This window comes from Ovis aries, chromosome 23, assembly GCF_016772045.2.
Source record: "Ovis aries strain OAR_USU_Benz2616 breed Rambouillet chromosome 23, ARS-UI_Ramb_v3.0, whole genome shotgun sequence".
Taxonomy (NCBI): domain Eukaryota; kingdom Metazoa; phylum Chordata; class Mammalia; order Artiodactyla; family Bovidae; genus Ovis; species Ovis aries.
Genome location: NC_056076.1, coordinates 34,464,054 through 34,490,903, shown reverse-complemented (window position 1 = coordinate 34,490,903; position 26,850 = coordinate 34,464,054). Strand labels below are relative to the sequence as shown.

The 26,850-nt window shown below is 46.0% G+C and overlaps 1 long non-coding RNA gene across 2 annotated transcripts in view; it reads left to right on the top strand.

Moving 5' to 3' along the window:
* The window catches only part of LOC121817716 (uncharacterized), a 74,606-nt gene that overhangs the window by 4,933 nt on the left and 42,823 nt on the right, over positions 1–26,850 (top strand). The window contains exons 2-3 of one of the 2 annotated variants that reach the window (XR_006057746.2): positions 564–699; positions 6,545–14,625. This is a non-coding gene — a long non-coding RNA (uncharacterized LOC121817716). Of the gene's footprint in view, positions 1–563; positions 700–6,544; positions 14,626–26,850 lie in introns of those variants that run through there. The other variant, XR_006057745.2, reaches the window with a different exon arrangement.

Genomic DNA, 26,850 nt, shown 5'->3' with positions numbered 1-26,850 from the left:
CCTAGGGGAATGGAGGCCAGGCACAGATGAGGTTTACTCACAAGACCATCAGGTGACCTGATACTTCATTTAGCCCTCAGGCACCCTGGCTATTTGTTAGCTCGTATTTCTTTTTGGAAAGGACTCAAACAAAGGCATGTGTGGCATTTTTATATTCACAGGGTCTTTTTGTTCCCAGCTTTCCCGCATGCAAATCATCATTTTAAAGCAGTTAAACAAATCTCCTGGGAACCCTGCATTTTGCAAAGGGAGCAGGGGGACCAGGTGAAGTCAAAAGAAATTTTTACTGTGGGGCAGCAATTCTGGACAGGGTCTTCTGGGCAGGTGGCTAACCCCTGACTTAACCCTCAACACTTCTCCCAGGAAGGGGAGATGCTGGAATTGGCACGAAGAGGGAATGAAGTTGGAGATGAAGGGAGGCGGTGGCGGGCTTCGGTCAACAAGATCGGTTTTAGGTGTAGGGAAGGAAGCGAGAAAATATGTCCTGGGCTGACTCACACAGAGAACTGACTGTACAATACTTTTCCTCCTGATCATGGACATTCTCCTCCGCGAATAAACAGGGAAGGAGACAAAGCGGAAAGAAGACTTCTAAGTAATTCCAGTAAGCTGTGCCTCCAGCCAGAGCCTAGCCCAGAGCCAGCACACTTCAAAGACAACACGATGCACTGTCAGCTGCAGCATGTCTCTTGGTCCAAGGTAAAATATGACCTGGAGGGATGAAGTGAAAGTGTTGGAAGGAGAGGGTGAGAATGTGCAGCCAAGGAAACAAAGGAGGAGTGTTACTCCAGCAGGGAGATGGGCTCAGGGACCAGGGGGACAAGTTTGGCCTAAACCTAGAAGGTAAAAATGTCATAGCAGGCGAGCAGATGTCCTCTGGCCGAGACATCAAAGCTGTTGCACTTGGAAACTTGTCACCATTCATTTTAAAAGGTGGCCATCCTCCAAATGGATGCGCAGTAACCGCTGAGTGTGATGGAGAGACGTACTTGGGGGGAAATATCAGAATCCAGCAATGATGGTGCTTTTCTTTCCTTTTCTGGGAAATTAATAATAGGCGGGGCAAAGATGGAGGCCAAAAGGATCTAAGGGTCACAGGCAAGGAGAAGTCCTCAGGGCTCCTGAATGGAAGCTGAGAGGCTGTGTTTTGGATGTGGCTGGTGACGCTTGGGCAGGTAGGGCTCACTCGACACCAGTTCTGTATGTGCAGAGTCTGTGGATCAAAGGGTAGAGGACAGGGACTTTCGGCCAAAAAAGTAGCCCATAAAATGCTTTATTAAGCACAGAGAAATGAGCTCTGGCAAGAACACTCTCTTACATGTGCAGGAAAATTGATCAAGGTGGAAGCCAGTAAACATCGCTAACAGCTAGAGCGGTGGCCATTTTTCAACCTAGATGAAAAGAAAGAGCTGTCACCTGGTGACAGCCATAATCAAGTGACATTTCCAGCAATTAGGGAATCACAACTTCAGGCTGTTTCCTCAGGGAAAGCTGGCTGCGGTTTGGGAAGTTTGGACTTCTGGGGGTCTGCTCTCTGAACAGCAGGGAGGTTGATGGATTTGCCGCGCCTGAGTGCTGTTGGCAGCACCATGATTCGGGAACAACTCGGAAACCAGTGCTGAGGGCTGGGCCCCAGGAGGGTTCCAGCCAGGCCTGACCACTGCCTCTGGTCTCCTCATCCGTCCTGGTTTTTCTGACAGCCAAAAGCAACCTTCTGCCGATGCCTCATTGATATTTTTTGGCATGTCCCTTGCTTGCGGTCAGGTCAGGGGATTTGAGTAGAGTTCAGTTGCACCTGTGCAAATCTTACTGAGATGTTTCTAGATGACAGGTGAACTGACACCAGTTCAGGAATGGAAACACGGGAACAAGATGGGGACTGAAGGTGTGGTGCATGTAACTCCAAGAAGGGGTTTCAGGGAGCAAAGGAGGCTAAAGTCACTTTCAGAAACCAAACCAAACCAAAAGGTGCATTAAAAGAAAAGAAGGGGAATCCATCTCTTACATGATGATGCCCTGGTTCGCTGGCTGGGTTTATGAAGCCCTCGGGGTCTCTACCTGCCTGCCTCCACCCTTCTGCTGCTGCACCATCCTGACTGTAGGAGGCAGCCTCTCAGAGACCTCTATGATTCCCTTGAACATGGAATCCCATCCCCTTGAGCGTCAGTTGGCCTAGCAACTTGCTTGCAACTGTGATAAAGGTGATGAGCTGCATCACTCTGTCTTGCTGGCAGACTCTTGTTGCCTCCCTAGTTTGCACATTTTAATGAGGCTACTGGTCGCATTGGGAAGTCCCATGTGGAGAGAAACTGAAGGTGACAACCAGCCAGAAACTAAGGCTCACAATCCAGCAACCCTCAAAAAACAGAAACATAGCAACAGCTATGTGAGCTTGGAAAAGTGATCCTTGCAGCCTTGATTGTGAGAGACCTTGAAGGCAAGGACCCGGCTAAGCCAAGATCAGGCTGCCGCCCCACAGACACAGGTCATAAATATGTGCTGTTTAAAGCCACTGCCTTTGCGGGTCATTTCTTAGGCAACAATAGATATTAACGGCCGTCCCCAGTTGTTTAGCTGTAAAGAATTGCCTGCAATGCAGGAAACCCAGCTTCGATCCCTGGGTTGGGAAGATCCCCTGGAGAAGGGTATGGCAACCCACTCCAATATTCTTGCCTGGAGAATCCTATGGATGCAGGAGCCTGGTGGCCTATGGTCCGTGGGGTTGCACAGAGTCGAACATGTCTGAAGCGACTGACACCAACACCCACACCCACATATTAATAAGGAGCTCTTGAAATTTTGTAAAAGTGAAGAGGTATAAAGTGAACCTCCAAAAACAAGGGGCTACCTGTATAAGGGGAAGGATGAATGAACACTTTGATGAAATGACTGCATGAGTGAACCTGTAGGGATTTCCAAGTGAGAATGGAGGAGGGTCCAGGCCAAGGATCAGGCACAGAGGAGGGGATGAGTTGGGAAAATTCTTTCTGCGGCCCATTGAGTGGCTGGAGGAGGATTATCCACAGGTCCCTGCTTGAGAAGAGTTTGTCTTAGTCAGCTCAGGCTGCTGGAATGAACTACCCCAGACTGTGTCTCATACAACAGAGATTTATTCTCTCACAGTTCTGGAGGCTGGAACATCCAAGGTCAAGGTCTGGCAGGATTTGGGTTCTGGTGAGAGCTCTCTCTTCCTGATCTTCATGTCCATACACAGCGGAAGAGAGAGAGGTTTGTCTTCTTCTAAGGCCACCAATCCTTGGATTAGGGCCCTATTCTTAAGCCCTCCTTTAGCTTTAATTACCTCCTAAAGTCCCCACCTCCAAATACTGTCACGTTGGGGATTAGGGCTTCAACACAACACATTTCAAGGGACACACTCAGTTCAGAGCAGGTGTTTTCCTCCAGACTCAGGCCAGAGACAGTTCAGGTCTCCCTGCTGTCAGGCTACATGCCCAGGTGAAGGGCCAGAGCTCCTCCCTGTCCTGAGTGGGGCTCTGGGAGTATCTGCCTGGATCTGAAGGGACTTAATACCCTGGGATGTTAGAGAATATGCCAAAGCACTGACCTCTAGAGCTGGCCAGACCAGACCTGCAGCAGCCATGATGCTTGCTTTAGAAGCAATCGCCCTGTCTTGGCGGTATCTGCTGGCTAATCATGCCCATTCTGCTGCTCGTGTCACTGTACAAGATCACACAGCACCAGGGAGAGAAGGGTGCTCACATCCATTATCTCTCCAGCAGTGTGATGGACAGAATGCCTCTCTCCAGGATGGGCTTGGATGTCAGCCTGGAAAACCCATCTGAAGGCTTGGGGCCCACAGTACTTGTCCTGGGTTCCTGAGCCTCCCTCTGTGGGATGGACTGAAGTTTCTGAACTGCCTGCAGACTTGCTTCAACCACAGAAAATTCCCCTTCTATATCCAGGCTCCCCTCCTCCACACACTGGTGGTGGTATTAATACATTCGGCATCTGAAAGTGGGGACAGTATCTTGAGCAAGGGAGGGAGTGAGGCAGTGGCAAACAGCATGGAACAGACACCTGTCCCCTTGGGGAACTGCAGACCTCTTTGACCCAACCTGACCTATTTGGGGAAGTAGCCCACCTCGAAAACATAAAACTATGTATAAATTAGATAACTAATGAGAACTTACTGTGTAGCACAGGGAATTTGACTTAGTGCTCTGTGGTGACCTAAATGGGAGGAAATCGAAAGAGGGGATATTTGTATATGTATAGCTGATTCATCTTGCTGCACAGCAGAAACTAATACAACATTGGAAAGTAACTATACTCCAATAAAAATTAAAAAAAATCATAAACTGTTTTTCTATTGGAAAGCAATACAAGCATATTATAAAAAGTTAGAAAATATGGAAAAGGATAAGGAAAAATTGTTGATAAACTATTCAACACCGTCACTATTACGATAGCTTGGTATTCTGTTCATACTTTAATTCATGACACTTATGTTTGAATGAATTCTCAGTGGGAGTGATCACTGCTCCTAAGGGGACTAAAGTTGATTCTTGGGGGTGAAATAAATCTTACTCTTTTAATGTATAAAACGCAGATATAAATGCAGGACAGAAACAACCATATAGTATGTCTGTGATATAAAATGGTGGGGGAGCCAAGGGGAAAAGCATCTAAAAATACTATTTAATTAAGGGCCAGTTAATTAAAAAAAAAAGGTTATGAAACACTGCCTTGGAATAGAGATCTAGAAATGGAATCATTAATTCAAAGGACTTGAACACTGTAAGGGGTTTGGTGCATAATTCCAGTTTGCCATTTACAAAGGTTCTACTGGTACATACATATCTCCAGAAACTTAATTGTTTTATCCTAATTATCCCTCACACACACACACACACACGCAAACTACCATCTCTGAAGTATCCACAAAAGCAACCTTTATAATACAATTTTCATTTTGAACATTTCATGATTAGTATTAAGAATGCAAGCTTTATAATCAAATAGGTACACGCTATGTGACCTTGGGCAAGTCACTTCACCTCTCTGAGCCTCAACTTCTTAACCTACAATAAAAGAATTTTAATTTACTATATCAGCCAGGTTTTTTGGTTATAAACAACATGGACTTATTCTGATCAACTTAGGTACACAAGGACTTTTCTACTGGGATTTGAGTAGCTCAAAGAATCACTGAGCAGGCTGGATCAAATCAGGCTTAGAAAATATGCTGGGAACAAGAAGAGCCGTGTGCCCTACTGCTTCTGGAATCCAGATGTTGCTACCAGTGTGGCTGCTGAAACAAATTCTCCCTGTCCCCTTTCTTTCTGCCAGTTGCTCCTGAAAAAGATCTGATGGTTACACCAGGTCACATGTCCATGTCCTGGTTGCTGGGGGATGGAGGAAGCAAGGGTCTGGGCTTTGCAGCCTCTGGTCAGTACAGTGAGAAAGGGAACACAGAGCTCAGAGAGGGAGAACTTGCCCACATCTGAGAAGGGGGATCAGATGCTGGGCAGCCAAGAACACAAACATCAGAAAGTGTCAAGATACCTTTGGCAACACTCTAGAGGGTCTTTGGGAGGATTACATGAGCTGATACATTTGGGAAGAACTCAGGAGGTGGGGGCTGTTTCTACCATGTAACTATTCATCATAATCAACTCCTGCAAAGCCACTCTGGGCTTCCCTGGTGGCCCAATGGTAAGGAATCTGCCTTACCCACTCCAGTATTCTTGCCTGGAAAATCCCATGGACAGAGGAGCCTGGCAGGCTACAGTCCACGGGGTTGCAAAGTATCAGACTTGACTGAGCGACTAAACAATAACAACAAAGCCACTCTCCGTCAGTCCGACTTCCCACTCCATGTATCCAATCCTGGCCATCCTGCAAAGTCCAGATCAAGTCTACACTCATCAATAACCTTCTCCAGACTCAGTTGCTCATCATCCAACCTTCCCACAGCCCTCTTATTCCATTTAGTGCTTAATTACCTATAATCTCATCTTTCTCTGGCATTTCCCCCCATGTGTGTGTCACTCTCCCACCTGACAAAAGGGCAGACCTCTCCGTCAAAGGAGGTGCTGATGGCAGCTTCAACCTGCCCACCTGGGGGCTCAAGGGCCTGTTTTCTCTGTGACCTTGAGGTTGCTGTCTTTCCTTCGGTCTAGGGTCGTCCTTGGGAGTGAGCTCTGTGTGCATATATCCTTCATTTGTTCAGGTGTTCATTCTACTAACATGTGTTTATTGATGGCACAGTTGTAACAATTGTGAAGAAAGAGTCCACTCTCAGGGAGTCTTCAGGCCCCTGGTGGAGTGTGTATTCTGAGACTGGGGGTCAGATCGTGCTAACGTCACAATGTGAGTGGACCTGCATTTCTTTCTGGAAGGTTTGGAGGTGAATCCATTTCCTTGTCTTTTCTGGCTCCTAAAAGCTGCCTGCATTCCTTGGCCTGTGGCTCTTCCTCGTCTTTAAAACCAGCAAGAAGGCATTCTTGATGTGTTAACAGCATCACATCTCCCTCTTGCTGACGGCAGCACAGTAGGTTCCTTCTCTCTCTCTCTTTTTAAGGTTTCGTGTGATTACACTGGGTCCAACGAGGTAATTCAGAGACTCTCCCATCTCAGGTTCCTTAATGCATCTTCAGAGTCTCTTGGGGGATGAGGATGTGAGCATCCTTGAAGGCCTTTTTTTGACAAAAAGAGGTATGTATACAACTAACTAAGACTCTCCAAACTTGTGCCTTCTCAACAGAGCTCAACTACTGCTCCTGACAGAAGCTTCCAAACCACACACACACACACACACACACACACACACACACACACACGCATACACACCTATTTAAAGAATAATGCCCTAGGCACAAGTTCCATATAGGATGCTGGGAGTGCCACAAGACTACACTTGACTAAGTGCCCAATGGTCGGTGCAGACAATCAGACACTGAGAGGAGGAAGAGGCCCTGTGGATGCGGGGTTGGTGGGGGGGACGGTGGGTGCAGGGAGACAGGTTGGGAAGAGGCTGGAAGACACAAGCGACAGAAGCAATGGTGAAATATGGCTTGTTCCAGGGAGCCACATATATTACAGCTCTTTAGCAGAGGCCCAGAGCACCCAGGGGTGACTTTCAATTTCATCTGTAGCCTCCAAGGCTTGGGAGCTGTGTTGCAGAGGTGGTCCAGAGTCACACATGCTGGTGGATCATGTGAGCCCATTCAGAAACCCCACATGGCTGCCAGATGGTCTGAGAGTCCCAGCTCCCACTGTAATATTTGAGTTGATACTTGTGACAATGGTCTCTAGCTTCTTTGACATTAGATGCATACCAGCCCCCTCCCAAGGGTCCCTTCCAGCTCCTTCAAGCTATCTCTGTTTTCTTCCCGAGGCTGGGGGCCTCCACACCTGCCCAGGCAATGAGCAAGACCCCCATCTCCTCACCCAGATGGGGGGAGTTGGCTTCTGTCTTTCAGTTGGAGGTGAGCTGCCATTTTAAGCTTTGCATGGGAAAGTCTGAGCAAGCAAGGAAAAAACGGATCCACTGAAAACCTTTCCTGGGTCTCCTTTGCTGCCCTGCAAATATTGTAAAGTAATTATTCTCCAATTAAAAATAATATGTAATTTTGTTAAAAAGCAAATTTGAGGTCAAGGGGAAAAAAACAAAAACTTACCTGGGGCAGCTGCCCTTTCAGCCAATGGATGAGTCAAGAGGAAACAAGGGAGGTGGTGAGGTCTCAGCCGCTGCATTAAACACCAGCGACTTTGAGGTTCCCCCTGGAGCCTCCTGCTCAAGGACAGTGGAGAAACCATACTTCTTGGGAGGACTGATGACCCTTGGGAGGACCTTGACCAATAGGCCAAGAGGTAGGATGAGAAAGGAAGAGATGAGAGAGTCATTATCTTCTGCAAACAAGGAATACCATCAGCAAGGCTTTGTGGGCACTCAGGGGACAAGAGATGGCTCAGAGTTCAGGGCTGGGGTCCAGACACAGGGGACCAGGGAGGAGGCCCAGTAAGACAGACAGAAAAAGTGATCAGCAGATCACCTTCCAAACACAAGAGGACAGAAGAGAAACAGCGTACAAAAGACTAAAGTCAAGGTAAAGAGGCTGTAACGCGAGCTGAGTGGCGGTGGCGACTTGGGTCTCTGCCCATCAGATAAGACTGTGACTCCTCCGAGTCCTCCAAGCAAAGCAGAAGGGTCAGTACCCACTGCAAAGCTGTGGTGTGCTTTTATGGCTTTAATTAAATCAAATGAACTATAATAACCAGGGCTTCTGTTTGCCTCACTCTCCAATTCCAAAGGGGCTATTTTAGCTGTAGGCATGATGCTTCTGAGCTGAAAATCAGAGCTGCGTGCATTTTTTTTTTCTCATTTTCTTTCTTGTACTAGAAGGGCAGGCTGATTTCTTAAGAGCTGAGTTAAGTAACAGGAATGGAAATGAGTTACACACGGCAGCCCCGAGTCTCTAATCCTGTCACTTCTCCGCATCTGGGAGCCCCATGGCATTGGCCAGCGCTCTGGGTAAAGTGCAGCATTTGGATGCCAGAGGCCCTGTTCTCTCCTTTTACTAGCTGTGAGATGTTGAGCAAAACCCTACAGAGCAGCCCTGAATCCATACAACGGGCATGACGGCAACACCTGCTTCTCAGGGTTGTTTAGGGGTTAAATGTTGCACATACAGGATCAGCTATGCCTTGTATTTAGCAAGTGCTTAATAGGTGTTGCGGCCTTCCCTGGTGGCTCAGCATTAAAGAATCTGCCAGCTAACGTAGGAGACGTGGGTTGATCCCCGGGTAGGGAAGATCCTCTGGAGAAGGAAATGGCAACCCGCTCCAGTATTCTCACCTGGGAAATCCCATGGATGGAGGAACCGGGTGGGATACAGTCCATGGGGTCACAAAGAGTTGGACACGACTGAGCGACTAAGCAGCAACAAACAGATGCTGCCAGTGATACTTATTTTTGAAAAGTCCACAGAATCCTTCTTGTTCTCAGAGAGGCTGAGGAGGTAAAGCCCCTGTCCCCCCTTCCACTCTTGGGGATGCTGGGACTAAAATTGAAGGTGTGAGAAGGGCGCTGCTGTTCCTGCAGCTCATCTCTGTCACTCCTTGGCTGAGTTGGCATTGTTGCCCCACAATGACGAGACCCCCTCCCTCGACCTCTGATGTCCATCCTTCTCCCCCATGGTTTACTCCGGGGTTTTTATCCAGGGTCTTACCTGCAGCTTTCTTTCTAGCTTCCCTTTGAATTTGATATTAAAATATAATTCAAAATGATCATCTCAATAAGTCTCGTTAACATCCATCACTAACCATAGTTATAGAATTTTTCTTTCCTTGTGAAAAGGACTTTTAAGATCTACTCTCTTGGTGGTGGTGACTTAGTCACTAAGTCAAACGAACTATGATAAGGAGGGCTTCTGTTTGCCTCACAATTCCAAAGGGGCTATTTTAGCTGTAGGCACGATGCTTCTGAGCTGAAAATCAGAGCTGCATGCATTTTTTCTCATTTTTTCTCATTTTTCTCATTTACAGTCCCATGGACTGTAGCCCACCAGGCTCTTCTGTTGAAGGGATTCCCCAGACAAGAACTGGAGTATGTTGCCATTTCCTCTTCCAGGGATTGAACCCAGGTGTCCTACATTGCAGGCAGAGTCTTTACCCACTAAGCCACCAGAGAAGTCCAACTTTTAAATATGCACTACAGTGTTATTAGCATTGCCAGGCCATACATCACAGCCCCAGCATGTGTTTAATTTTGTAACTGGAAGTTTATACCTTTGGACTCTCTTCACTTTCTCATTGCATGCCCACCAGCGAAATCAATGGAAGGTACACCCTCAATTCTTCTCCACATCTGAAACATAAAACTCTGAATGCTGCAAGTTATTTCATATCTCGTCACTTGCATGAGGCGATTATAACCTGCATTTGCCCACTTAGAGTGCCAAGTGGTTTGCTGCAGAATTATTTAATGCTTTTGCTTACAGGATGCTATTCAGGACTCCCAGACCTGGTCTTCGGGGGACTTGTACATAATTCAAGGAATGCACAGAGCTATCTCCCCCAAAATGGAAAAATTCTGAATCAAAGACACAGTTGGACCCCTAGGTTTCAGAAAGGAACTGCACACCCGTAATAACAATGGCCGACCTTCTCAGAGCTCTTATGCTGTATCATCTCCACACAGTCCCTTGGGTAGGCTCTTTTTGCCTCCCTGTTTGGCTGAGAAAGACAAAGAAACCAAGCGAAGGTTGCACATTTGACCAGAGCAGAGTCAGGACTGGAGTGGGCAGCCTGGTGGCAGGGCTTCTGCTTTTCACCACCTGTCTTTATTGCCCATGTTTTCTGTTTCATCCTCACTAAGATATGAATTGGGCCTCCCTGGTGGCTCATATGGTAAAGAATCTGCCTGCAATGCGAGAGACCTGAGTTCAATCCCTGGGTTGGAAAGATCCCCTGGAGAAGGAAATGGCTACCCACTCCAGTATTCTGGCCCGGAGAATTCCATGGACTGTATACTCCATGGGGTCGCAACGGGTCGGACTTGACTGAACAACTTTCATTTCATATGAATTACCTCTTTAAACTAGAGAAACATGGGACTTTGGGGGTAGTTTAGAACACAGACTCAGGAAACAGAATGCCTAGGTTCAAATCCCAGCTTTGTCATTTAGCAGCTGTATGCCTTTGGGCAAGTTACTTGACTTCTCTGTGCTTTTGTTTTATCGTTTGTGAAATAATAATAGTAGCTGTTTTTTTGGATTGCTATGAAAGTGAATAAGTGAAGTGCTCATATGACCCATATTAGTATTAACTATTATTATTTCCTCTCTTCTACGTGCAGCTAACCAAGCACTAAAAAATCTCATGTGTTCATTGAATTAGACTAAGCTCTGGGATCTAATGCCTGATCATCTGAGGTGGGGCTAATATAATAAAAATAATAGAAATAGGACTTCCCTGGTGGTCCCATGGTAAAGAATCTGCCTGCTAATACAGGGGACATGGGTTTGATCACTGGCCCGGGAAAAATCCATATGCCTTGGGGCAACTAAACACATGCTCCACAGCTACTGAGCCTGCATGCCCTAGAGCCCGGGCTCCAAGGCAAGAGAAGCCACCGCAAAGAGAAGCCCAAGCACCTAGACTAGAGAGTTGCCCTGCCTGCACAACAACAAGCACCCAGCACACCCAAAAATAAATAAATAGAACTAAAAAAAGAGAAAGAAAGAAAGTGCATAATAAATGTAATGTGCTTGAATCATCCTGAAACCGTCCTCATGCCAACCCCATTCCATGGAAAAATAGTCTTCCACAAAACCAGTCCCTGGTGCCAAAACCATTGGGTACCACTCCTCTAGGGGCAGGTCATGACTCCTTTTATAACAGGGGTTAGTGACATCTTTGTCCCAGAGTGCTTCCCGTGGGTTCAGAGGCTGGCTGCATTCTTAAACCAAGGGCTTCCAACTTCATAGCACAATAGCATGGTAAGACAGGAAATGACACTTGCTGGCCATCTGATGGCATTCTCAATTCCAAAGTAAATTTATTTTACCTTATCACATTCTTACCAGACTGTTTGTGCATTTCACTTCTAGAGGCCTATCTTTGGGAAGGTGAAAGAGTTAAATTTTTACAGTTAATGCTTTAAACAACTTCTAAATACAAGCTCAGTTTGGAGAAAAGGTAAAATAGCATGCACATGTCTCATTTTGCAAAAGAACAATAGGAGACCTCCACTGGCACTCCACTGGCAATGTTTTCCCAGGCACTTTAGGGAGATGAAGGTCAAGGTATGGAGGCCTAGTGGGTTGATGCCACATTCTGTCTGCTCAGGGGGAGCTGTGCCTCTTCCCTCTCCCCTTCTCTCTTTCCTGAGCCTTGTTGAAGATTCTTGGGGGCTCCACATGGGTGTGGTGGGATTCTGCAGCTTCCCCTTCACAACCAGTTCAGGCCCAGTGGAGGGTCATCTTTTGAGTCATCTATTCTTATCTGGGCTTCCCAGTTGACTCTAGTGGTAAGAGATGTGGGTTTGATCCCTGGGTTGGGCAGATCCCCTGGAGGAGGGCATGGCAACCCACTCCAGTGTTCTTGTCTGTAGAATCCCACCAACAGAGGAGTTTTGAGGGCTGCAGTCCATAGGGTCGTACAGTTAGACATGACTGAAGCGACTTCATACACACACACACACACACACACACACACACACACACACACACACACTCTTCTTACATATTCAGGGGAAAACCTCTTGAAAATGACAGGAAAGGCCATCCTTTCTCAATAGCATATTATATTATATTATATTATATTATATTATATTATATTATATTATATTATATTATATTGTGACTCAGGGAAACTACAACAAAAGAACAGAACAGAGAAAAATCAATTTTCCTTCTGTCTTAAAAATCCAGTTACAGACGACGATATATCATAGTGGCTTGTGTTTCTCCTGGGGCTGACTCTTAATAGAGCTGCAGTTCTCAAGGACTTTCTGGATGATCATGGCAACCATGGGCGGAGGGGGGGTTGGGGTGGCCAGGGCTATCCCATTGCGGGTTGGGGGCTGGGGGTGGGGATGGGAGGTATATGACATACAAGGAGAGGGCTGCATGCTGTGGTTGAGCTCTTGTAGGGTGGGCAGCTGGCCTGCAGCTGTCAATTCACTCTGCATCTCTGGGGCTTTGGGCAAGTAATTTATTCTCTCTGCCTCAGCTCCTTGGCTGTAAAATGGGGTGAATAATGCTCACAGGATTGCCGGGAGCATTATATGAGTGAAGACATGCGGTGTGTTTAATGCCTGGAACATAACAGTTTATCACCTATGTTATTTATTATTGTTGTGCTCCAATCCCAGTTGTGCAAGCAATCTCTCTGAGTCTTCATTTCCTTCTTAAGAAATGGAGTAAAAATACTTACCTTGGGGCCATTAAACTTGAAATGGAATCGTGTACAATGTGGTGTTTATTGAGTTGGATTCGATGAATGGCAGCCTTCCCAGGAAGGTTTTTTTTTTTTTTCCCCTTCTCTGAGTTTTCTATACTTTCTTAGATTCTTCATGACATCTTTCCAAATGCAAATCTGGTAATGCTCCCCTGCTTCTTGAACAAGACAAGGTGTGATCCTTGCTCAGAATGGCAAGAAGGAATGACATGAAGCAGCAGCAGGAAGGCAGGGAACCCTCCAGCTGACGGAAACCACCATGGAGGAAAAACATTTACGAAACTGTATGTGCGCTAGGCACCATTCTAAGCATGTAACAACTTCCTTCAATCTCAGAGCACCCTTGAAGCTAGCATTATTACGGTTTCCATTTGCAACTATGGTCCTTGAGCAGAAATGGGATTCGGACCCGGGCACTGGGCTCTGGAGGCTGTGTCCGGAGCATGTGGCATTGGCCTTGAATAGGAGCTCTCTGAGGAGAGAGACTGGGGATGCCTGGAAGGAAGTGAAAGGAGAGGCTGGTTAGAGTGTTGTGAACACCAAGTCCACCTTTGACTTTCAACAGTTTCTTTAAGGAAACACGAGTCCAGTTATTCTTTGTCACCAAAGCAGCTGTGATCTCTTGTCTGGCAAATCCTCATAATCGTTTTTTGCCACTTCCTCTCTGCTTCCCTGGCCGCCTCATGGTCTCGCACAGGGACAAATGAGGCCAGAAAACTCCAGTGACCGCACACAGTGTCACAAGGTCAGCACAACAAACACCCCACTGCAAGGACTGTCCCTGGGAGGCTGGGGGAGGTGGGAACTGTGTCTTGCTGGGTCTCTGTCTCTGCCCGCGCACAGAAAAGCATGGGGAGACTGCTGATTGGAGAGGGAGCATTTGGGGGCGGGCCGGAGTGAGATGTGGGAGGGGCTGGGTTTCTCTGCGAACCACTTCCTCCGGGCATTTTGGAAGATTACATGGGAGGCTGTAATTGTGATGAGCTTTTGCCCGATGATCGCTGAACGCCTTGTTACCTTGCTTCTGCAAGAACTAGAGTTTGAGTCAATCACCTTGACCCTCATTATTTTTAAAACCACAAAATGTCAGAAATGTAATCCTGATTGTTAGTGTTACTGTTTGGCGGGAGGTGGGTAGAGATTAGCCAGCCCTTGAATCATCCGTATGTAGTACATTCCGTGGTGTAACTAGAAGATGGTATGTTTGTTTTCCCAACCAGAGATCCTTCAAGAATCACGCTGCACATTTGTGTAACACCTAGTTTATAAACTATTTTACGTACTTTCTTAGGGTATATGAAAAAAAAAATCTGTTTCAGATTAAAAACTCTCAAAATAACATAAATATCTTTCTTCCTGGGCGTAGTCCTCTCAGGTCACAGCTGTAGAATGGGGCGTTCTTCCCCCCCCCCCCCCCCTTAATTGAAAGATTGCATGACTCGCAGGAGAAGAAAGCCAACGATTTTAGGTGGCTAAAAGCAAAGATTTAGAAAGAAGAAAGAAGACTTGTTTGGAAGATCTGCCTACTTTGGAGATGAAGAGAGTTTTATTTCTTAGAGACAGGATTTATGGATTTACGTTTCCTCCAAAAGACAAACGGCCCAGTAACATTTTTTTTTTCTCCAGCACTAGGTCTAATCAATTACCTTTGTTAACTAAAGAAATAAATAATCTCTAGAGAGTAACAGTTAAAATTCACTGGGTTCTAGTGTTTGGGGTTATTTGAACCGCCCCCCCCCCGCCCCCCGGGGGGAGGAGGGTCTCTCTCTAGAGCTGTGTGTGTGTCTTTAGTCGCTCAGTCATGTCCAACTCTTTGCGACCCCATGGACTGTGGCCGGCCAGGGTCCTCTGCCCATGGGATGCTCCAGGCAAGAATACTGGAGTGGGTAGCTATTTCCTTCTCCAGGGGATCTTCCCAACCCAGGGATCGGACCATGCAGGCAGATTCTTCACAGTCTGAGCCGCCACAGGAGCCTCTCTAGAGCTGAGCTTTAGCTAATTCCTTGTTATAGAGGTATTTTTCCTTTTGACAGGAGTCTTGATCCCCATGAGACAAATCAGACGGGTTCAGAAGAGTCTTAGAATGTCAGGACTGGAGGACCCTTGGACATGCCCTAGCCCAGGGCTCGGTTTTGCAGCTGGGACACAGAAACCCAGAGAGTTGGAGCTACTCGCTGGCTTCACCCAACCGGGGGCAGCCCAGGGCCCTGGGGTCGAAAGCGACTGGGGTCTCACGCAGCCCTTCTCTGCTCTCACCCTCTGCGCCACCGGCACTCCCACCCCCGTATCAAGGGGTCTGGGCATTTGAAATACGTCCACGCTGGCCGGGCCCTGGTTCCGGCCACTCCGCGCCGGGCTCGGCGAGCGCGCGGCGGGGCGCGGCCGGGCGTCTGCGGGTGCGCGCGGCGACGCCGGCCCCGGGGCGGCCCGTCTCAGCGCCCGGCTCCGGCGGGACGGCCCCGGCCGCGCCGCGCCAGGCTCGCGGGGGTCAAGTCCAGGTTGCGGCGCAGGAAGGCGGCGGGGGAGGGGCGGCCCGGCCGTGCTTCCACCTCCTCTGCGCCGAGCGCGGAATGTTGGGACCGGTCCACCAGCGTGCTATGTCTGCATAAACATCATCAGCCTCCGGAGCCGACACGTTGTGCATTTTTAATTTCGCTCACAAACTGCAGCCTCCACGCGGCGGAGAAGAGGCTGGAGACCTCGCCTCTCTGCCTTTCTGTTGCATCCCGGGGCTCCTCCTTTCCCAGATGCGCACGGAAGAGGCGCGCCTCTCTGCCCTCTTCACCCAAGGTTAATGTCCAGGCGGCGAGCGTAACGCGCCTCATTTGTGACATTAGGTTTGGCTCGGGAGAAACTCTTTTCTGCTCTCCTGGAACTGATACAACGTAGCTTCACGTTACGGTTGACTTTTTAATCTCCCGAGGTGTGAGAAGGGAGAGGAATCCTCCTGCCTCTTGGTCTTTGCCTCAGCAAGCCAGGACCAGTGGCGACGGCTGGACGGCTGGACCGCTGTCCCGGGGCCCAGAGGGCAGGCGCGCGCCTCTCTGCTTCTTCACCTGAGTCCACGCGTCGCCCCCACCTGAGTCCCTGCCACCTTCCTTCCCCCAGTTCTCCGCCCAACTCCCTGCCCGGCTCATTTCTCGGAGCACAAGCGGCATTCAGAACCTCTTTTCAAACCCAGTGTCATTACAAAATCTATTCCAGCATCCCCGAAGTCTCTGCTTTTTCCACTTTGCTGGGAGGGACAGCATTCTCCTCACTTTGGGTCGTTGTGGTTTGTTGTTCAGTAACTCACTTGTGTCCGACTCTCGGCGACCCCATGGACCGCAGCCCGCCACGCTCCTCTGTCCGTGGGATTCTCCAGGTAAGAATACTGGAGTGGGTTGCCATGCCCTCCTCCAGGGGGTCTTCTCGACCCCAGGGATCGAACCTGCATCTCTTATGTCTCCTGCGCTGCAGGCAGATTCTTTACCCCTGAGCCACCAGGGAAGCCTTCACTTTGGGTAAGAAATTTCAAAACTGAGACTTCTTTCAGGGTTCATATTTTGAGGCAGATCAGGGCAAATGATGAAGACAAAGTCCCGTGGCAGTTGTGACTTTAAACATGAGTCGAGTTAACAAGGAAGGCAGCAATAAATTCAGCCTGGGGCATGACCCAGCACTAAGTTGTCTCTTACAGTGTCCAGATTTCTGGCTACATTGTCAATTTGATGTCCCCTTTCTCTGCCAGCCTCTTCAATTCCCCTTTCAGGTTGTGCTGTTTTTTGTTGGTTCGCTTTGGTTTCACTGCCAAGTTATCTCTGCCCTCACTTCCCCTCCCCCATTTTCTGATTCTGTTTTCCAAGTTCCTTAAGCATGAGCAGGATAATACACCCACAAGCCTTCTCGAGCAACCTCTCAAGTTGCTGCCCCGGTAGAAGTTTTGAAACAAGCTCAAGTCAGAACGATTTGTTCATCCCTCCCCGCACACGGGCTGGTGAAAGATGGAAGGACGTGGTATTTGCTGGAAATGAAAACACGGGGAGCTGCTGGAACTGATTCCAGGATGTTCTTTTCGTTCTTTGCACAAGGTGATGGTGTACCCTTCAAGTTCTATGAAAGAACAGCCCATGGAAAACATGTTGCCCCCACTGGAGATGAGCAGTCCCAGTGAGGGTTAACCCAGAAGCACTTAATGTGCCTGAGTAAAAAATCCGGGGAAGGATCAGACCGTGTTAGCCTAATAGGCTGATGAGACTGATAAAGTTTTCCCAAAGATTCTTTGTGCTGTGTGATTAACAGTTACTTTTCTTCAAAGGCAGTTGGGTAAACGGTGTTGGTTTTAGGACTTGGAACTCTCATTCAGACAGCCTTGCAACAAGCCAGCATGAAACATGGTTTTATCTTTCCTGCTCCGTTAGATTGAGAAGGAAACCATGATATTACACACACACAGTGCTTTCTTCTTGATGTTCTTCAAGTCAAAAGCAGGAGATCAAACGCCACTGGCACGCTGAATAAGTGCTTCATAGAATAACTTGTCCACAAGGCAGATAATTCCCGCTGCCCGCTGGACTGTGTAAGAAATGAAAAGCAAAGGAGGGTTTTTCCCAGCATGAAGGTTGCTCACAGCACATCTCTGTCAGTGGTTTCAGTTGTCCTCTGCTTCTTGCTCAGCCATAATAATAAAGACAGGGATAATAATAGTAATAATAATAACTGCTAACATTTATTGAACACTTAGGATATGCCAGGCTCTGTGCCGAGTGCCTGAGTGTTGTTGTTTAGTCACCAAGTGGCGTCTGACTCTTTGTGACCACATGAAATGCAGCACTCCAGGCTTCCCTGTCCATCACCAACTGCCAGAGTTTGCCCAAGTTCATGTCCCTTGAATGGGTGATGCTATCCAACCCAGTGCCTGAATACATGATCTCATTTAATAGTCAGTAAACTTCAATGAGCTGGTCCCCTGTCATCCCAATTTTCCAGATGAGGGAATGACATAAGAAAGAGGTTATGTCCGTTGCCCAGGGCCACACAACCAAGAAACAGATATGAATTCAGTGCATCCCTCGGAACCGCTCTACTCTTCTGCCTCCCGTATGATTTCCATTGAAAAGTCAATGGCAAAGTCAATCAAGAAATGAAATCAGATTGATTAAATGATCCTGAGAAAAGCTGCTCTGAAGGGGGCATTTGATATAAGCGAGGCACTTAGTCCTCACAGTTGCCCCTCAAGGTAAGTACAATAGTGTCACCTCCAATTTGAGGCTGGGACAGAGAGTCTCAAAGGCGAGGAGTAACATTGTCAAGGTCTGGGATTTTCCTCTGCACCCTGACGTGTGTGTGTGCATGAGTGTGTGTGTGCATGAGTGTGTGTGTGTAGGGAGGAGGGAGACAGAGAAATCCACTTAGGGTGAAAAGCAAGAAGTGAGATCTTTTCTTTACTAAGCTGTCATCCACCTTACGTTCATATTAAGTGACTGCACTTGCTGGGGTGCCCCTGCAAAGGAGAGATGGGGGAGGGTAGAAAGGACTGCAGTGAACCTCAGAAGATGGGGGTCTGGGGATTGTTCCTGAAGGACAAGAAAGGTCTGGATGGCAGAATGATGGAGCACCAGGTTTGTAAGGACTGGAGGTGGAGATGGGCATAGCAGTGTGGAATGAGTCCGGCTGAGCTGGGATTCAGTTCGATGACTGTAGTCCAGTTCATCTTTGAGCCTCTCTGATCTAGCATATGCTGGCAACTACGTGTTCACTAAATGTCAAGGTGAACTGAGTTCAGTTAACTTGCCGGAACCTCCTGGATCCTCTCCCATCACCACCCCATGCCCTACTTCCTTCCCTCTTCTCCTGCTGCTTGTCTTGGATCTGCCAGTTTCTTGTCACAATCAAGAGTCAGTGCTGAAATGGAGGAACAGCAGAGCTTTCTGGCTGAGTCCCTGATGAGGGCGATGAATAGTGGCCATTGTAAACACATGTATAATTCTCTACCTGCAACCTCATTCCAAGAACTTTGCCTGCACTGATTTGCTTTAATCCTTCATGAAGTGCTTCCCTACTGGCTCAGATGGTAAAGAATCTGCCTGCAATGTGGGACACCTGGGTTCGATCCCTGGATAGGGAAGATCCCCTAGAGGAGGGCATGGCAACCCACTTTGATATTCTTGCCTGGAGAATCCCATGGACAGAGGAGCCTGGCAGGCTACAGTCCATGGGGTTGCTAAGAGTCAGACACGACTGGGCGACTGACGCTTTCACTTCCAGACATTTCTGTGAAATCTGCACACTTGAGATGCTCATTTTACAGATGAGAAAACTGAGGCACAGAGCTTAAGTAACCTGACTTAAACCCCGGAAATGTGACTTTCAGTGTCTATAGAGCATTCTGTCTTTGAAAATTAATTGAATGAGGCCCATCTGCATCCAAGCCACTCGCAGCCACCTCCTTGATGTGTATAGTTCTGACCTTCAAGACAAGCAAATCGAGGTCAAGGCTTGTCTCAATCAGTTCTGAGGTGTGCCAGCCAGCCACTACCCCTCTTCCTTGCTCTTTCTCTTCTTTTGCTGCCTTTCAGTTTTCTTGGACTTTTTGTTTCTTCCCACCCTTAACCACCATGGGATAGCACCAAGTTTAGGCATCAAATCATGTCCTCTCTAAGTCCCCCTGGAGAGCGGCGTGCAGTTTCAGATCATGACCGTTATAAGATAATGCTCATTAAGACAGGCCCCTTGGGAGTCAACCTCAAGTTCAGTGTCCCGCTCTCCTGCGAGGGACTTAAACCCAGAGAAGAGATGTCTTCCACATGCCGGCTCATCTGTCTGCTTGTCAGAGTCTTACAGAAGCTCAGGGTGAGCAAACGTCCGGGGTCCAACCTTCAAACAGCCAAGAGGGTTTGCCAGCCGCTTCACCGACTGCTGCTGTGCAGTTGCACAGAAATCTGACGAGTTCCTTCAAAACTGGAAACAGGAAGTGGCCAGACATGAAATTTTGGACTCCTGAATGCGAGTTAATACATCAAGCAGCTGTACTGAATGTGACCATGAACCGGTGTTCTTCCAAATGCACTGAATAGCACAGCCAAATCTGAACTTCCTGCATTCCCCTGCAAGCGTCCTTGCAAATCTGGCCTCTCAGTGACGTGGGTGAGCTGAACATTTTTAGGTCTTGGGGACACTGTGTTACAGTAGAGGCAAAGAACATGACAGAGAAGAATGATGTGTAAGAGCAACAAGGTGATCCAGGGGAAGAGACTTGCCATTCTAATCTCTGAGACATGCATGATGTTCCCTGGACATTAAATAGACTTCCCTGGTGGCTCAGATAGTGAAGAATCTGTTAAATAAGGATGTTAAGTAAGAACAGGAAATACTTTGCTGAAGACTTATTAACATAGTAACTATTATGTATTCCAATCCAATGCAGTGGTGGATTAATCCAGATGACATGAATTTGTAACTATTTAAAGCAAAGTCTCAGACGTGTGTCTGCGCGCGTAAGCGCATGCATGCTTGCAGACTTAGTCGCTCAGTTGTGTCTGACTCTATTTGACCCCATGGACCATAACCCACCAGGCTCCACTGTTCATGGGATTCTGCAGGCAAGAATACTGGAGTGGGTAGCCATTCCCTTCTCCGGGGGATCTTCCTGACACAGAGATCGAACCCAGATCTCCTGCACTGGCAGGTGGATTCTTTATCGCCTGAGCCACCAGGGAAGCTCCCAGACTTATATTAAGCTCTCATTGACCAAAGACATGGATCATCGCTGCCTCATTTAGGCAGAGCAAGGAAGCGTTTGAGGGATCTTCAAAATCCTTGGGCTAAAAGTCCATATGAAACAGTATTCAGGCAACTTCCTTGAGGCTAGGAAGTTGCCGAGTTTTGTATTTCTGCCAGTTCTAGAAATAAATACAATACCTTGCATCTTATTTAAGCCTATGATCTCACTTTGCCCTTCACAACAACTCCGTGAGGTAAGTGGCCCATAATCTACTTGACGTCTGTTTTACAGATGAAAAACAGTCAGGGGGAGATTTAGGGGCTTTGTGCAAGCTTTGGAGTTGTTGATCTGTGGGGCCTGGAACCCACGTTTTCTGATGGCCACTATAGTCACACAGCACACACAGGCTGCTCGAGGTTGTCAGGTATTTAGTGCGGGATGAGTCTAAGAATGGTGGGGGTTCTGGTAATATCTGAGTATTGGGGTGAAGTAAAGATAGCAGAGAACGTCCTCACACCTGGGGATGATATTCTACTTGTTCCCACAGCTCCCTTGGGGAGGATTGAGGTTGAAGCGCAAGCACGGGGGCCCATGGGTTCACTCCCTTCTCAGACGCTTTCCTTTGTCCCCATAGCTGTGTCTGGGCGAGGATAAGCACCATGATTCATGAGTTGCTAAAGACTTCACAGGAAACTACTCTTATATAAACACCACTGATGTGGAATAGCTGTAGAGGTCCAGTTATTCAAATCTGACTTTTATTGTACTTTCAAACCTGAATTCATTGTCATCCCTCATCTCTGTCCTTTAGTTGAGCATTTCTTTTTTTCTTTTTCTTTTTTAATGGAAACACTCCCATCTCAGGAGCTTAACACAGTAAGAACTTAATGTCTTGCTTGTACCAGACTGAAAATGATTATCTCTTCTCCAAGCTGCAAAGGTGGGCAGGCTATGTGCCCTGTCATGCTGGTGCTCATGGTCCATGAGGCCTCCAGGGTCACTGAGCTCATCTCCACGAACCTGGCAGGAGGAGAAGAGCCTGCAGCATCCCACATGGAAAGGCTGTTTTGGCCTTTCTTAAATGGTACCTGCTACTTCTGCTCAGATCCATTGTTTAGAAGTCATCAGAGGTATACACCTTCCTGTGCCATGTGCTGGGAAGACATCTAATTGCCTGCCAGGAGAGAAGGAAATGGGTTTGGAGAAAAGCCAGCACCTGAGCCACTCTGCTTCTCACAGATGATCCTTCTCCTAACAGAGCTGTGCTGGGCCAGGAGTCTGAAAGCAATATCAGAACATGCAGATTGCTGCATATAAGGATGAACCACTTACATTGAGTAAGTCCAACTAGGAGCTTGCCTGGTGACTCAGAGGGTAGAGAATCCACCTGCCAATGTGAGATACCTGGGTTTGATCCCTGGATCAGAAAGATCCCCTGGAGAAGGGGTTGGCTACCCACTCCACATTTCTTGCCAGGAGAATCCTACAGACAGAGGAGCCTGGTGGGCTACAGTCCATGGGATTGCAAAGAGTTGGACAGGACTGAAAGGACTAAGCGCAGCACACACACATAGTATAGACACCCTCTGCTGCAAATAGATTCTTTGCAATTGAGAAAAGTTTTCAAATAATCAAGCTCATGAAAGAAAATATAGGCAAAACAGGCAAGCAAAAAGAAAAAAAATGCCCATAGAGAACCACTGTTACCGTTTAATACATTTCTTATAGTCAATAGTTTTAAGAATGTATATATATAATATATCTAATAAATACAATAATATATTTGTATTTATATATAAATATAATAGTATATAATACATTTTAAGATATAATATATATATTAGTTTTAAGAATATATATATGTATGTATACATGTTAGAATGTATATATATGTGAATATATATATACATTATTAAAACCAATATATATTATATATCTTAAAACATTATTATTATATTACTATATTTATTATACATATCTGAAAACCATTACGTATATATATTGGCTATTCTGCACAGCTTTCAGGATCTTAGTTCCCCAACCAGAGATTGAATCTGGGCCCTCGGCAGTGAAAGTATGGAGTTCTAACAAGTGGACCACCAGATAATTTTTTTTTAAATTTATTTATTTTTTAATTGAAGGATAATTTCTTTACAGAATTTTGTTGTTTTCTGTCAAACATCAACATGAATCATCCATAGGTGTACATATGTCCCCTCAAGAATATTTTTTAATTAAAACAATTTTATTTAAAATATATTTTCAAACTATATTTCTACATATTGATATTTATTTTTTATTGATTTTTAAACATAGGGTTTTTTTTAGATGATTGCAAGAGAAGTATAATTTTGAGGCTTATCTTTTTCTCATTCTGTAATAACACTTTAGGTTTATTTCATTTTTATTTTGTACATCACAGTGGAGAGAGAACATTTTTGCACCCATTCTCATGAACTTAATTAAGATTTTTGATATTTTTTCACATGTTTGTACAGTCTTCATATTTATAATCTTTAATAGCTTGTAGTTTTAGGTAATTAAAAGAAAATAATATTTTTGTTTTACATGTTGATTATTGCATTGTTATTATTATTAAGATTATTTTGCATGTTGATCATTTAACATAATGTTCTAGCTTCTAATGACATTTCCACTTCAGTAAAACTCAAGTTGTAAGTAGGGCTGGAAATATATTAAAGAGAACAGAATGGGATTATCTATGTTGCAAAGTGAAACTTCTGTCACAGATTTTAAAATACCAACAGAGAAGATTAGTGGGTAATTTCTATCTCCATATTACAATGACTGATAAAAATATAGAAGTATTATTGTTCATGTAACTTCTTAAGCTTCTTAAGTACATTAAAGACCATCTATTCAAAAATAACAATTATAAAATCTTCAAAATCAATTACTTCCTATGCTCCAAATGTTTAAAAATGCTGAGTCCTTCCTGCGTAAAACCCCAGCATCTTCCTTCTCGAAATTTCTAAGGCAGATTAGATTTGTATTTTCACGAAGTCTGAGCATGCTGGAGAAAGCAGGTAGCCTGGTCCACAGTGCACTCATCTGTACAGTGCAGGGCATGTGCCTTCTTACTGTTATTTTGATCCTCATTTAGACACTCCCATAGTTTGAAAAAATATATATATGACTAAAGGCTGTGAGTCAAGAATTCTCTCTATGGATCAATGGAGATCTGTCATTGAATCTTTCCTAAATTGCCTAAGGGAGAAAAAAGTAATTGCTCTTTCTGTAGTATCACAGGGATGGAGGAAGTTTCCATTTGCCATATTAACTCTGACAAATGGGTAGTTATTTCCTGGGTTGAAAAGACTCTGGAGGCCGATTTCAATTCTGGGTTTAGCCCGAGTGCTCTGCTGCTGCTGCTGCTAAGTCACGTCAGTCGTGTCCGACTCCGTGCAACCCCATAGATGGCAGCCCACCAGGCTCCTCCATCCCTGGGATTCTCCAGGCAAGAACACTAGAGTGGGTTGCCATTTCCTTCTCCAATGCATGAAAGTGAAAAGGGAAAGTGAAGTCGCTCAGTCGTGTCCGACTCTCAGCAACCCCATGGGCTGCAGCCCACCAGGCTCCTCTGCCCATGGGAGTTTCCAGGCAGCAGTAATGGAGAGGGTCGCCAGTGCCTTCTCTGAGTCCGAGTGCTCTAGGACCAGCCTTTTATGCTGGACTTCTGAGTTTGCTGTATTTGGTAGAGTGACCCTATGCAGGCATTTCTCCTATGGCAAAAACAAAAACATTAGGTGAAAAAAGTGTTCAGAAAATACTTTAAAATGTATAACTGAATTGGAAGGAAAGGGAAAGCCTTGGGTTTCAAAAACAAAAGAGGAGCTCAGAGAAGAGGGAGCTATTAATATAGCCATTCTAAAATGACCTGTGGGAATAATGGACATAGGTATCATCTCAGTAGTTGGGCACTGAGGATATTACATGGTGACAAGGCACAGCCTTGAGGAATGGGAGGAAGGGTCTCAATATGGGATATTCAAAGGGCCACCGACCTTCCTGAGGGGGCTGTAAAAACAGCATCTTAGGCTCAGACTAAAAACTCTGGTTTAATAGAAGCAAAGATAAAAATTTCCTCAAAAGGCCTTTGCCCAAGTAAAGGTGTATAGAAGTTCTACTGAGAAACAACTTTGGTTGACGACAAGCCAAAAAAAAAAAAAAAAAAAAAAGCCACAAATTCCACGAGAAACATAGCCACCAGGATGCAAAGTCTCTGGATGTGATAAATAAGAATACTAGCTCCCAAGAGACGGTGACAATGGAACAATCCAAAGGAGACATAAAATGATTAAAATGAATAGAAATTAATGATCAAAATAGTAAGAAAGAAATGACCTTTTAAGAAAAGAATAAGTAGATTTGAAAAATAATAAAATAGAAATTATAAAAAATAGAAATTTAGAATTCAATGGTAATTCAATGGCTGGGTCAAAGAACAAATTAGTTATAATCAAAGGGAGAATTATTTAACTCAAAGGTAGAGTTGAAGACATTGCCTGGAATATTGTATAGAAATAGAAATGTTAACTTGAAGGATTTAGTGATATGGACACTGGACTAAGGAGACCCAAAGCATATCCAATTACAGGTTGTAGAATGAAGGCATTTCAAGAATCAAAGAGATGTAATATTTGAAGCTGCAGAAGCTGATCATTTTTTCAAAATGAAGTAAAAACCGAGTCCACAGAACCAAGCATCACAATCTCCCTTCAGCAATTGTTCTCTCTCTCCTATTTGCTCCCAATCACCAATCAATGTTTCCTTCTCGGCAACCTTACCACTGTCAGCAAACACACTGCAATAACATGTTGTGGTAAAAGAAAACAAACTTCTCTTGTCCCCCGCCCTCCTCCAGATGCTGCTCTACTCTGTTCTTTTCACAGCAACACTCAAAGTGTGGCCCGTGTGGCCCATCTACACTCTCTCCCCTCTTAGTGTTTCCAGGAGCCCCTCGAATCAGAATTTCATCTCCATTCGTCCACCCAAGGGTTACCCAGAAGCTCCACAGTTGCTAAATCCAACCATGCAGTCTCAATCCGCACATGCACGATCAGCAGCATTTGACCCAGTCCCTGGCTCCCCGCTCTTTGAAACCCTTGCTTCACTCAGCCCCTAAGGAAATGCCCTCTCTTGGTTTTCCTCATAATGCTCTGTTGGTCTTTCCCAATATCCTCTACTAGATCCTTGTCATCTCCTGACCTGAAGTGGTGGATTCATCAGAGGCTTAGTCTGCTGTTTGGTTCTCTAATGCAATCCCGTCGTGGCTGCAAACAGTAAATGCCGGCGACTTCCCGAACTTACACCTCAGTTTGCACTTGTTCTCTGAACTTGGCAAGTTTCTATATCCTAGAGCTCGACTTGGATGTCTAATAGACTCCTCAAATAGCATATTCAAAAGGAAGCTCTTGATTTACCCTGCCCTGCCAAACTGTTCCACTTAAAAATTTCCCATCTTAGAAAAATGCCTATTCCATTGTTTCAGTTACTTGGTTCACAAAACTTGGTATGATCCTTGTATCTTTTAATCTCATAGCCCACCATGAATTCAGCAAATGTTGTCATTCTACCCTCAAAATAGCTCCAGAATCTGACCAGTTCTTAGCACCCCCACCACTACTGCTACCATTCAGCTCCCCGTCATCTTTTCTCTGGACCACTACGATGGCCTGCTCCTGGTCATCCCACTTCCATCCTTGCTTCTCTACACAACATAATGTCTTGTTCTCCAGACAGCAGACTGAGTGTGGCTTTTAGACATACATTGCGTTCTGTTATTAAAGACTGTGGTGGCTTCACAGAGCTTTCCCAAAGTCCTGACAATGGACTGCAGCATCCAGGCGCACCACCCACACCCCTACTTGCCTGCCTGATCCACTGCCTTTCTCTCTCTCACCTCTGTCCAGCTCTGCGCTGTTTCTTGACTACATACCAGGCACGCTCTGACCTTAGGGCTCTTGCTTATACTGTATCCTCTGTCATAATGCTCTTCCCAGATATTTCCATAACTGATGTCCTTATTTTTTTCAGTATCTACTTCAATGTCATTTAGTCAAAAAGAGCTTCCTGATTCCTTATATACTGCTTCCCCAGAACTCACTAGCCTCATACCCTAATTAATTTTTCTCCATAGCACTTATCACTACCAGACGTAATGTATTTGTCTGGGACTGTTGTTTAATTCCTGTTTCCTC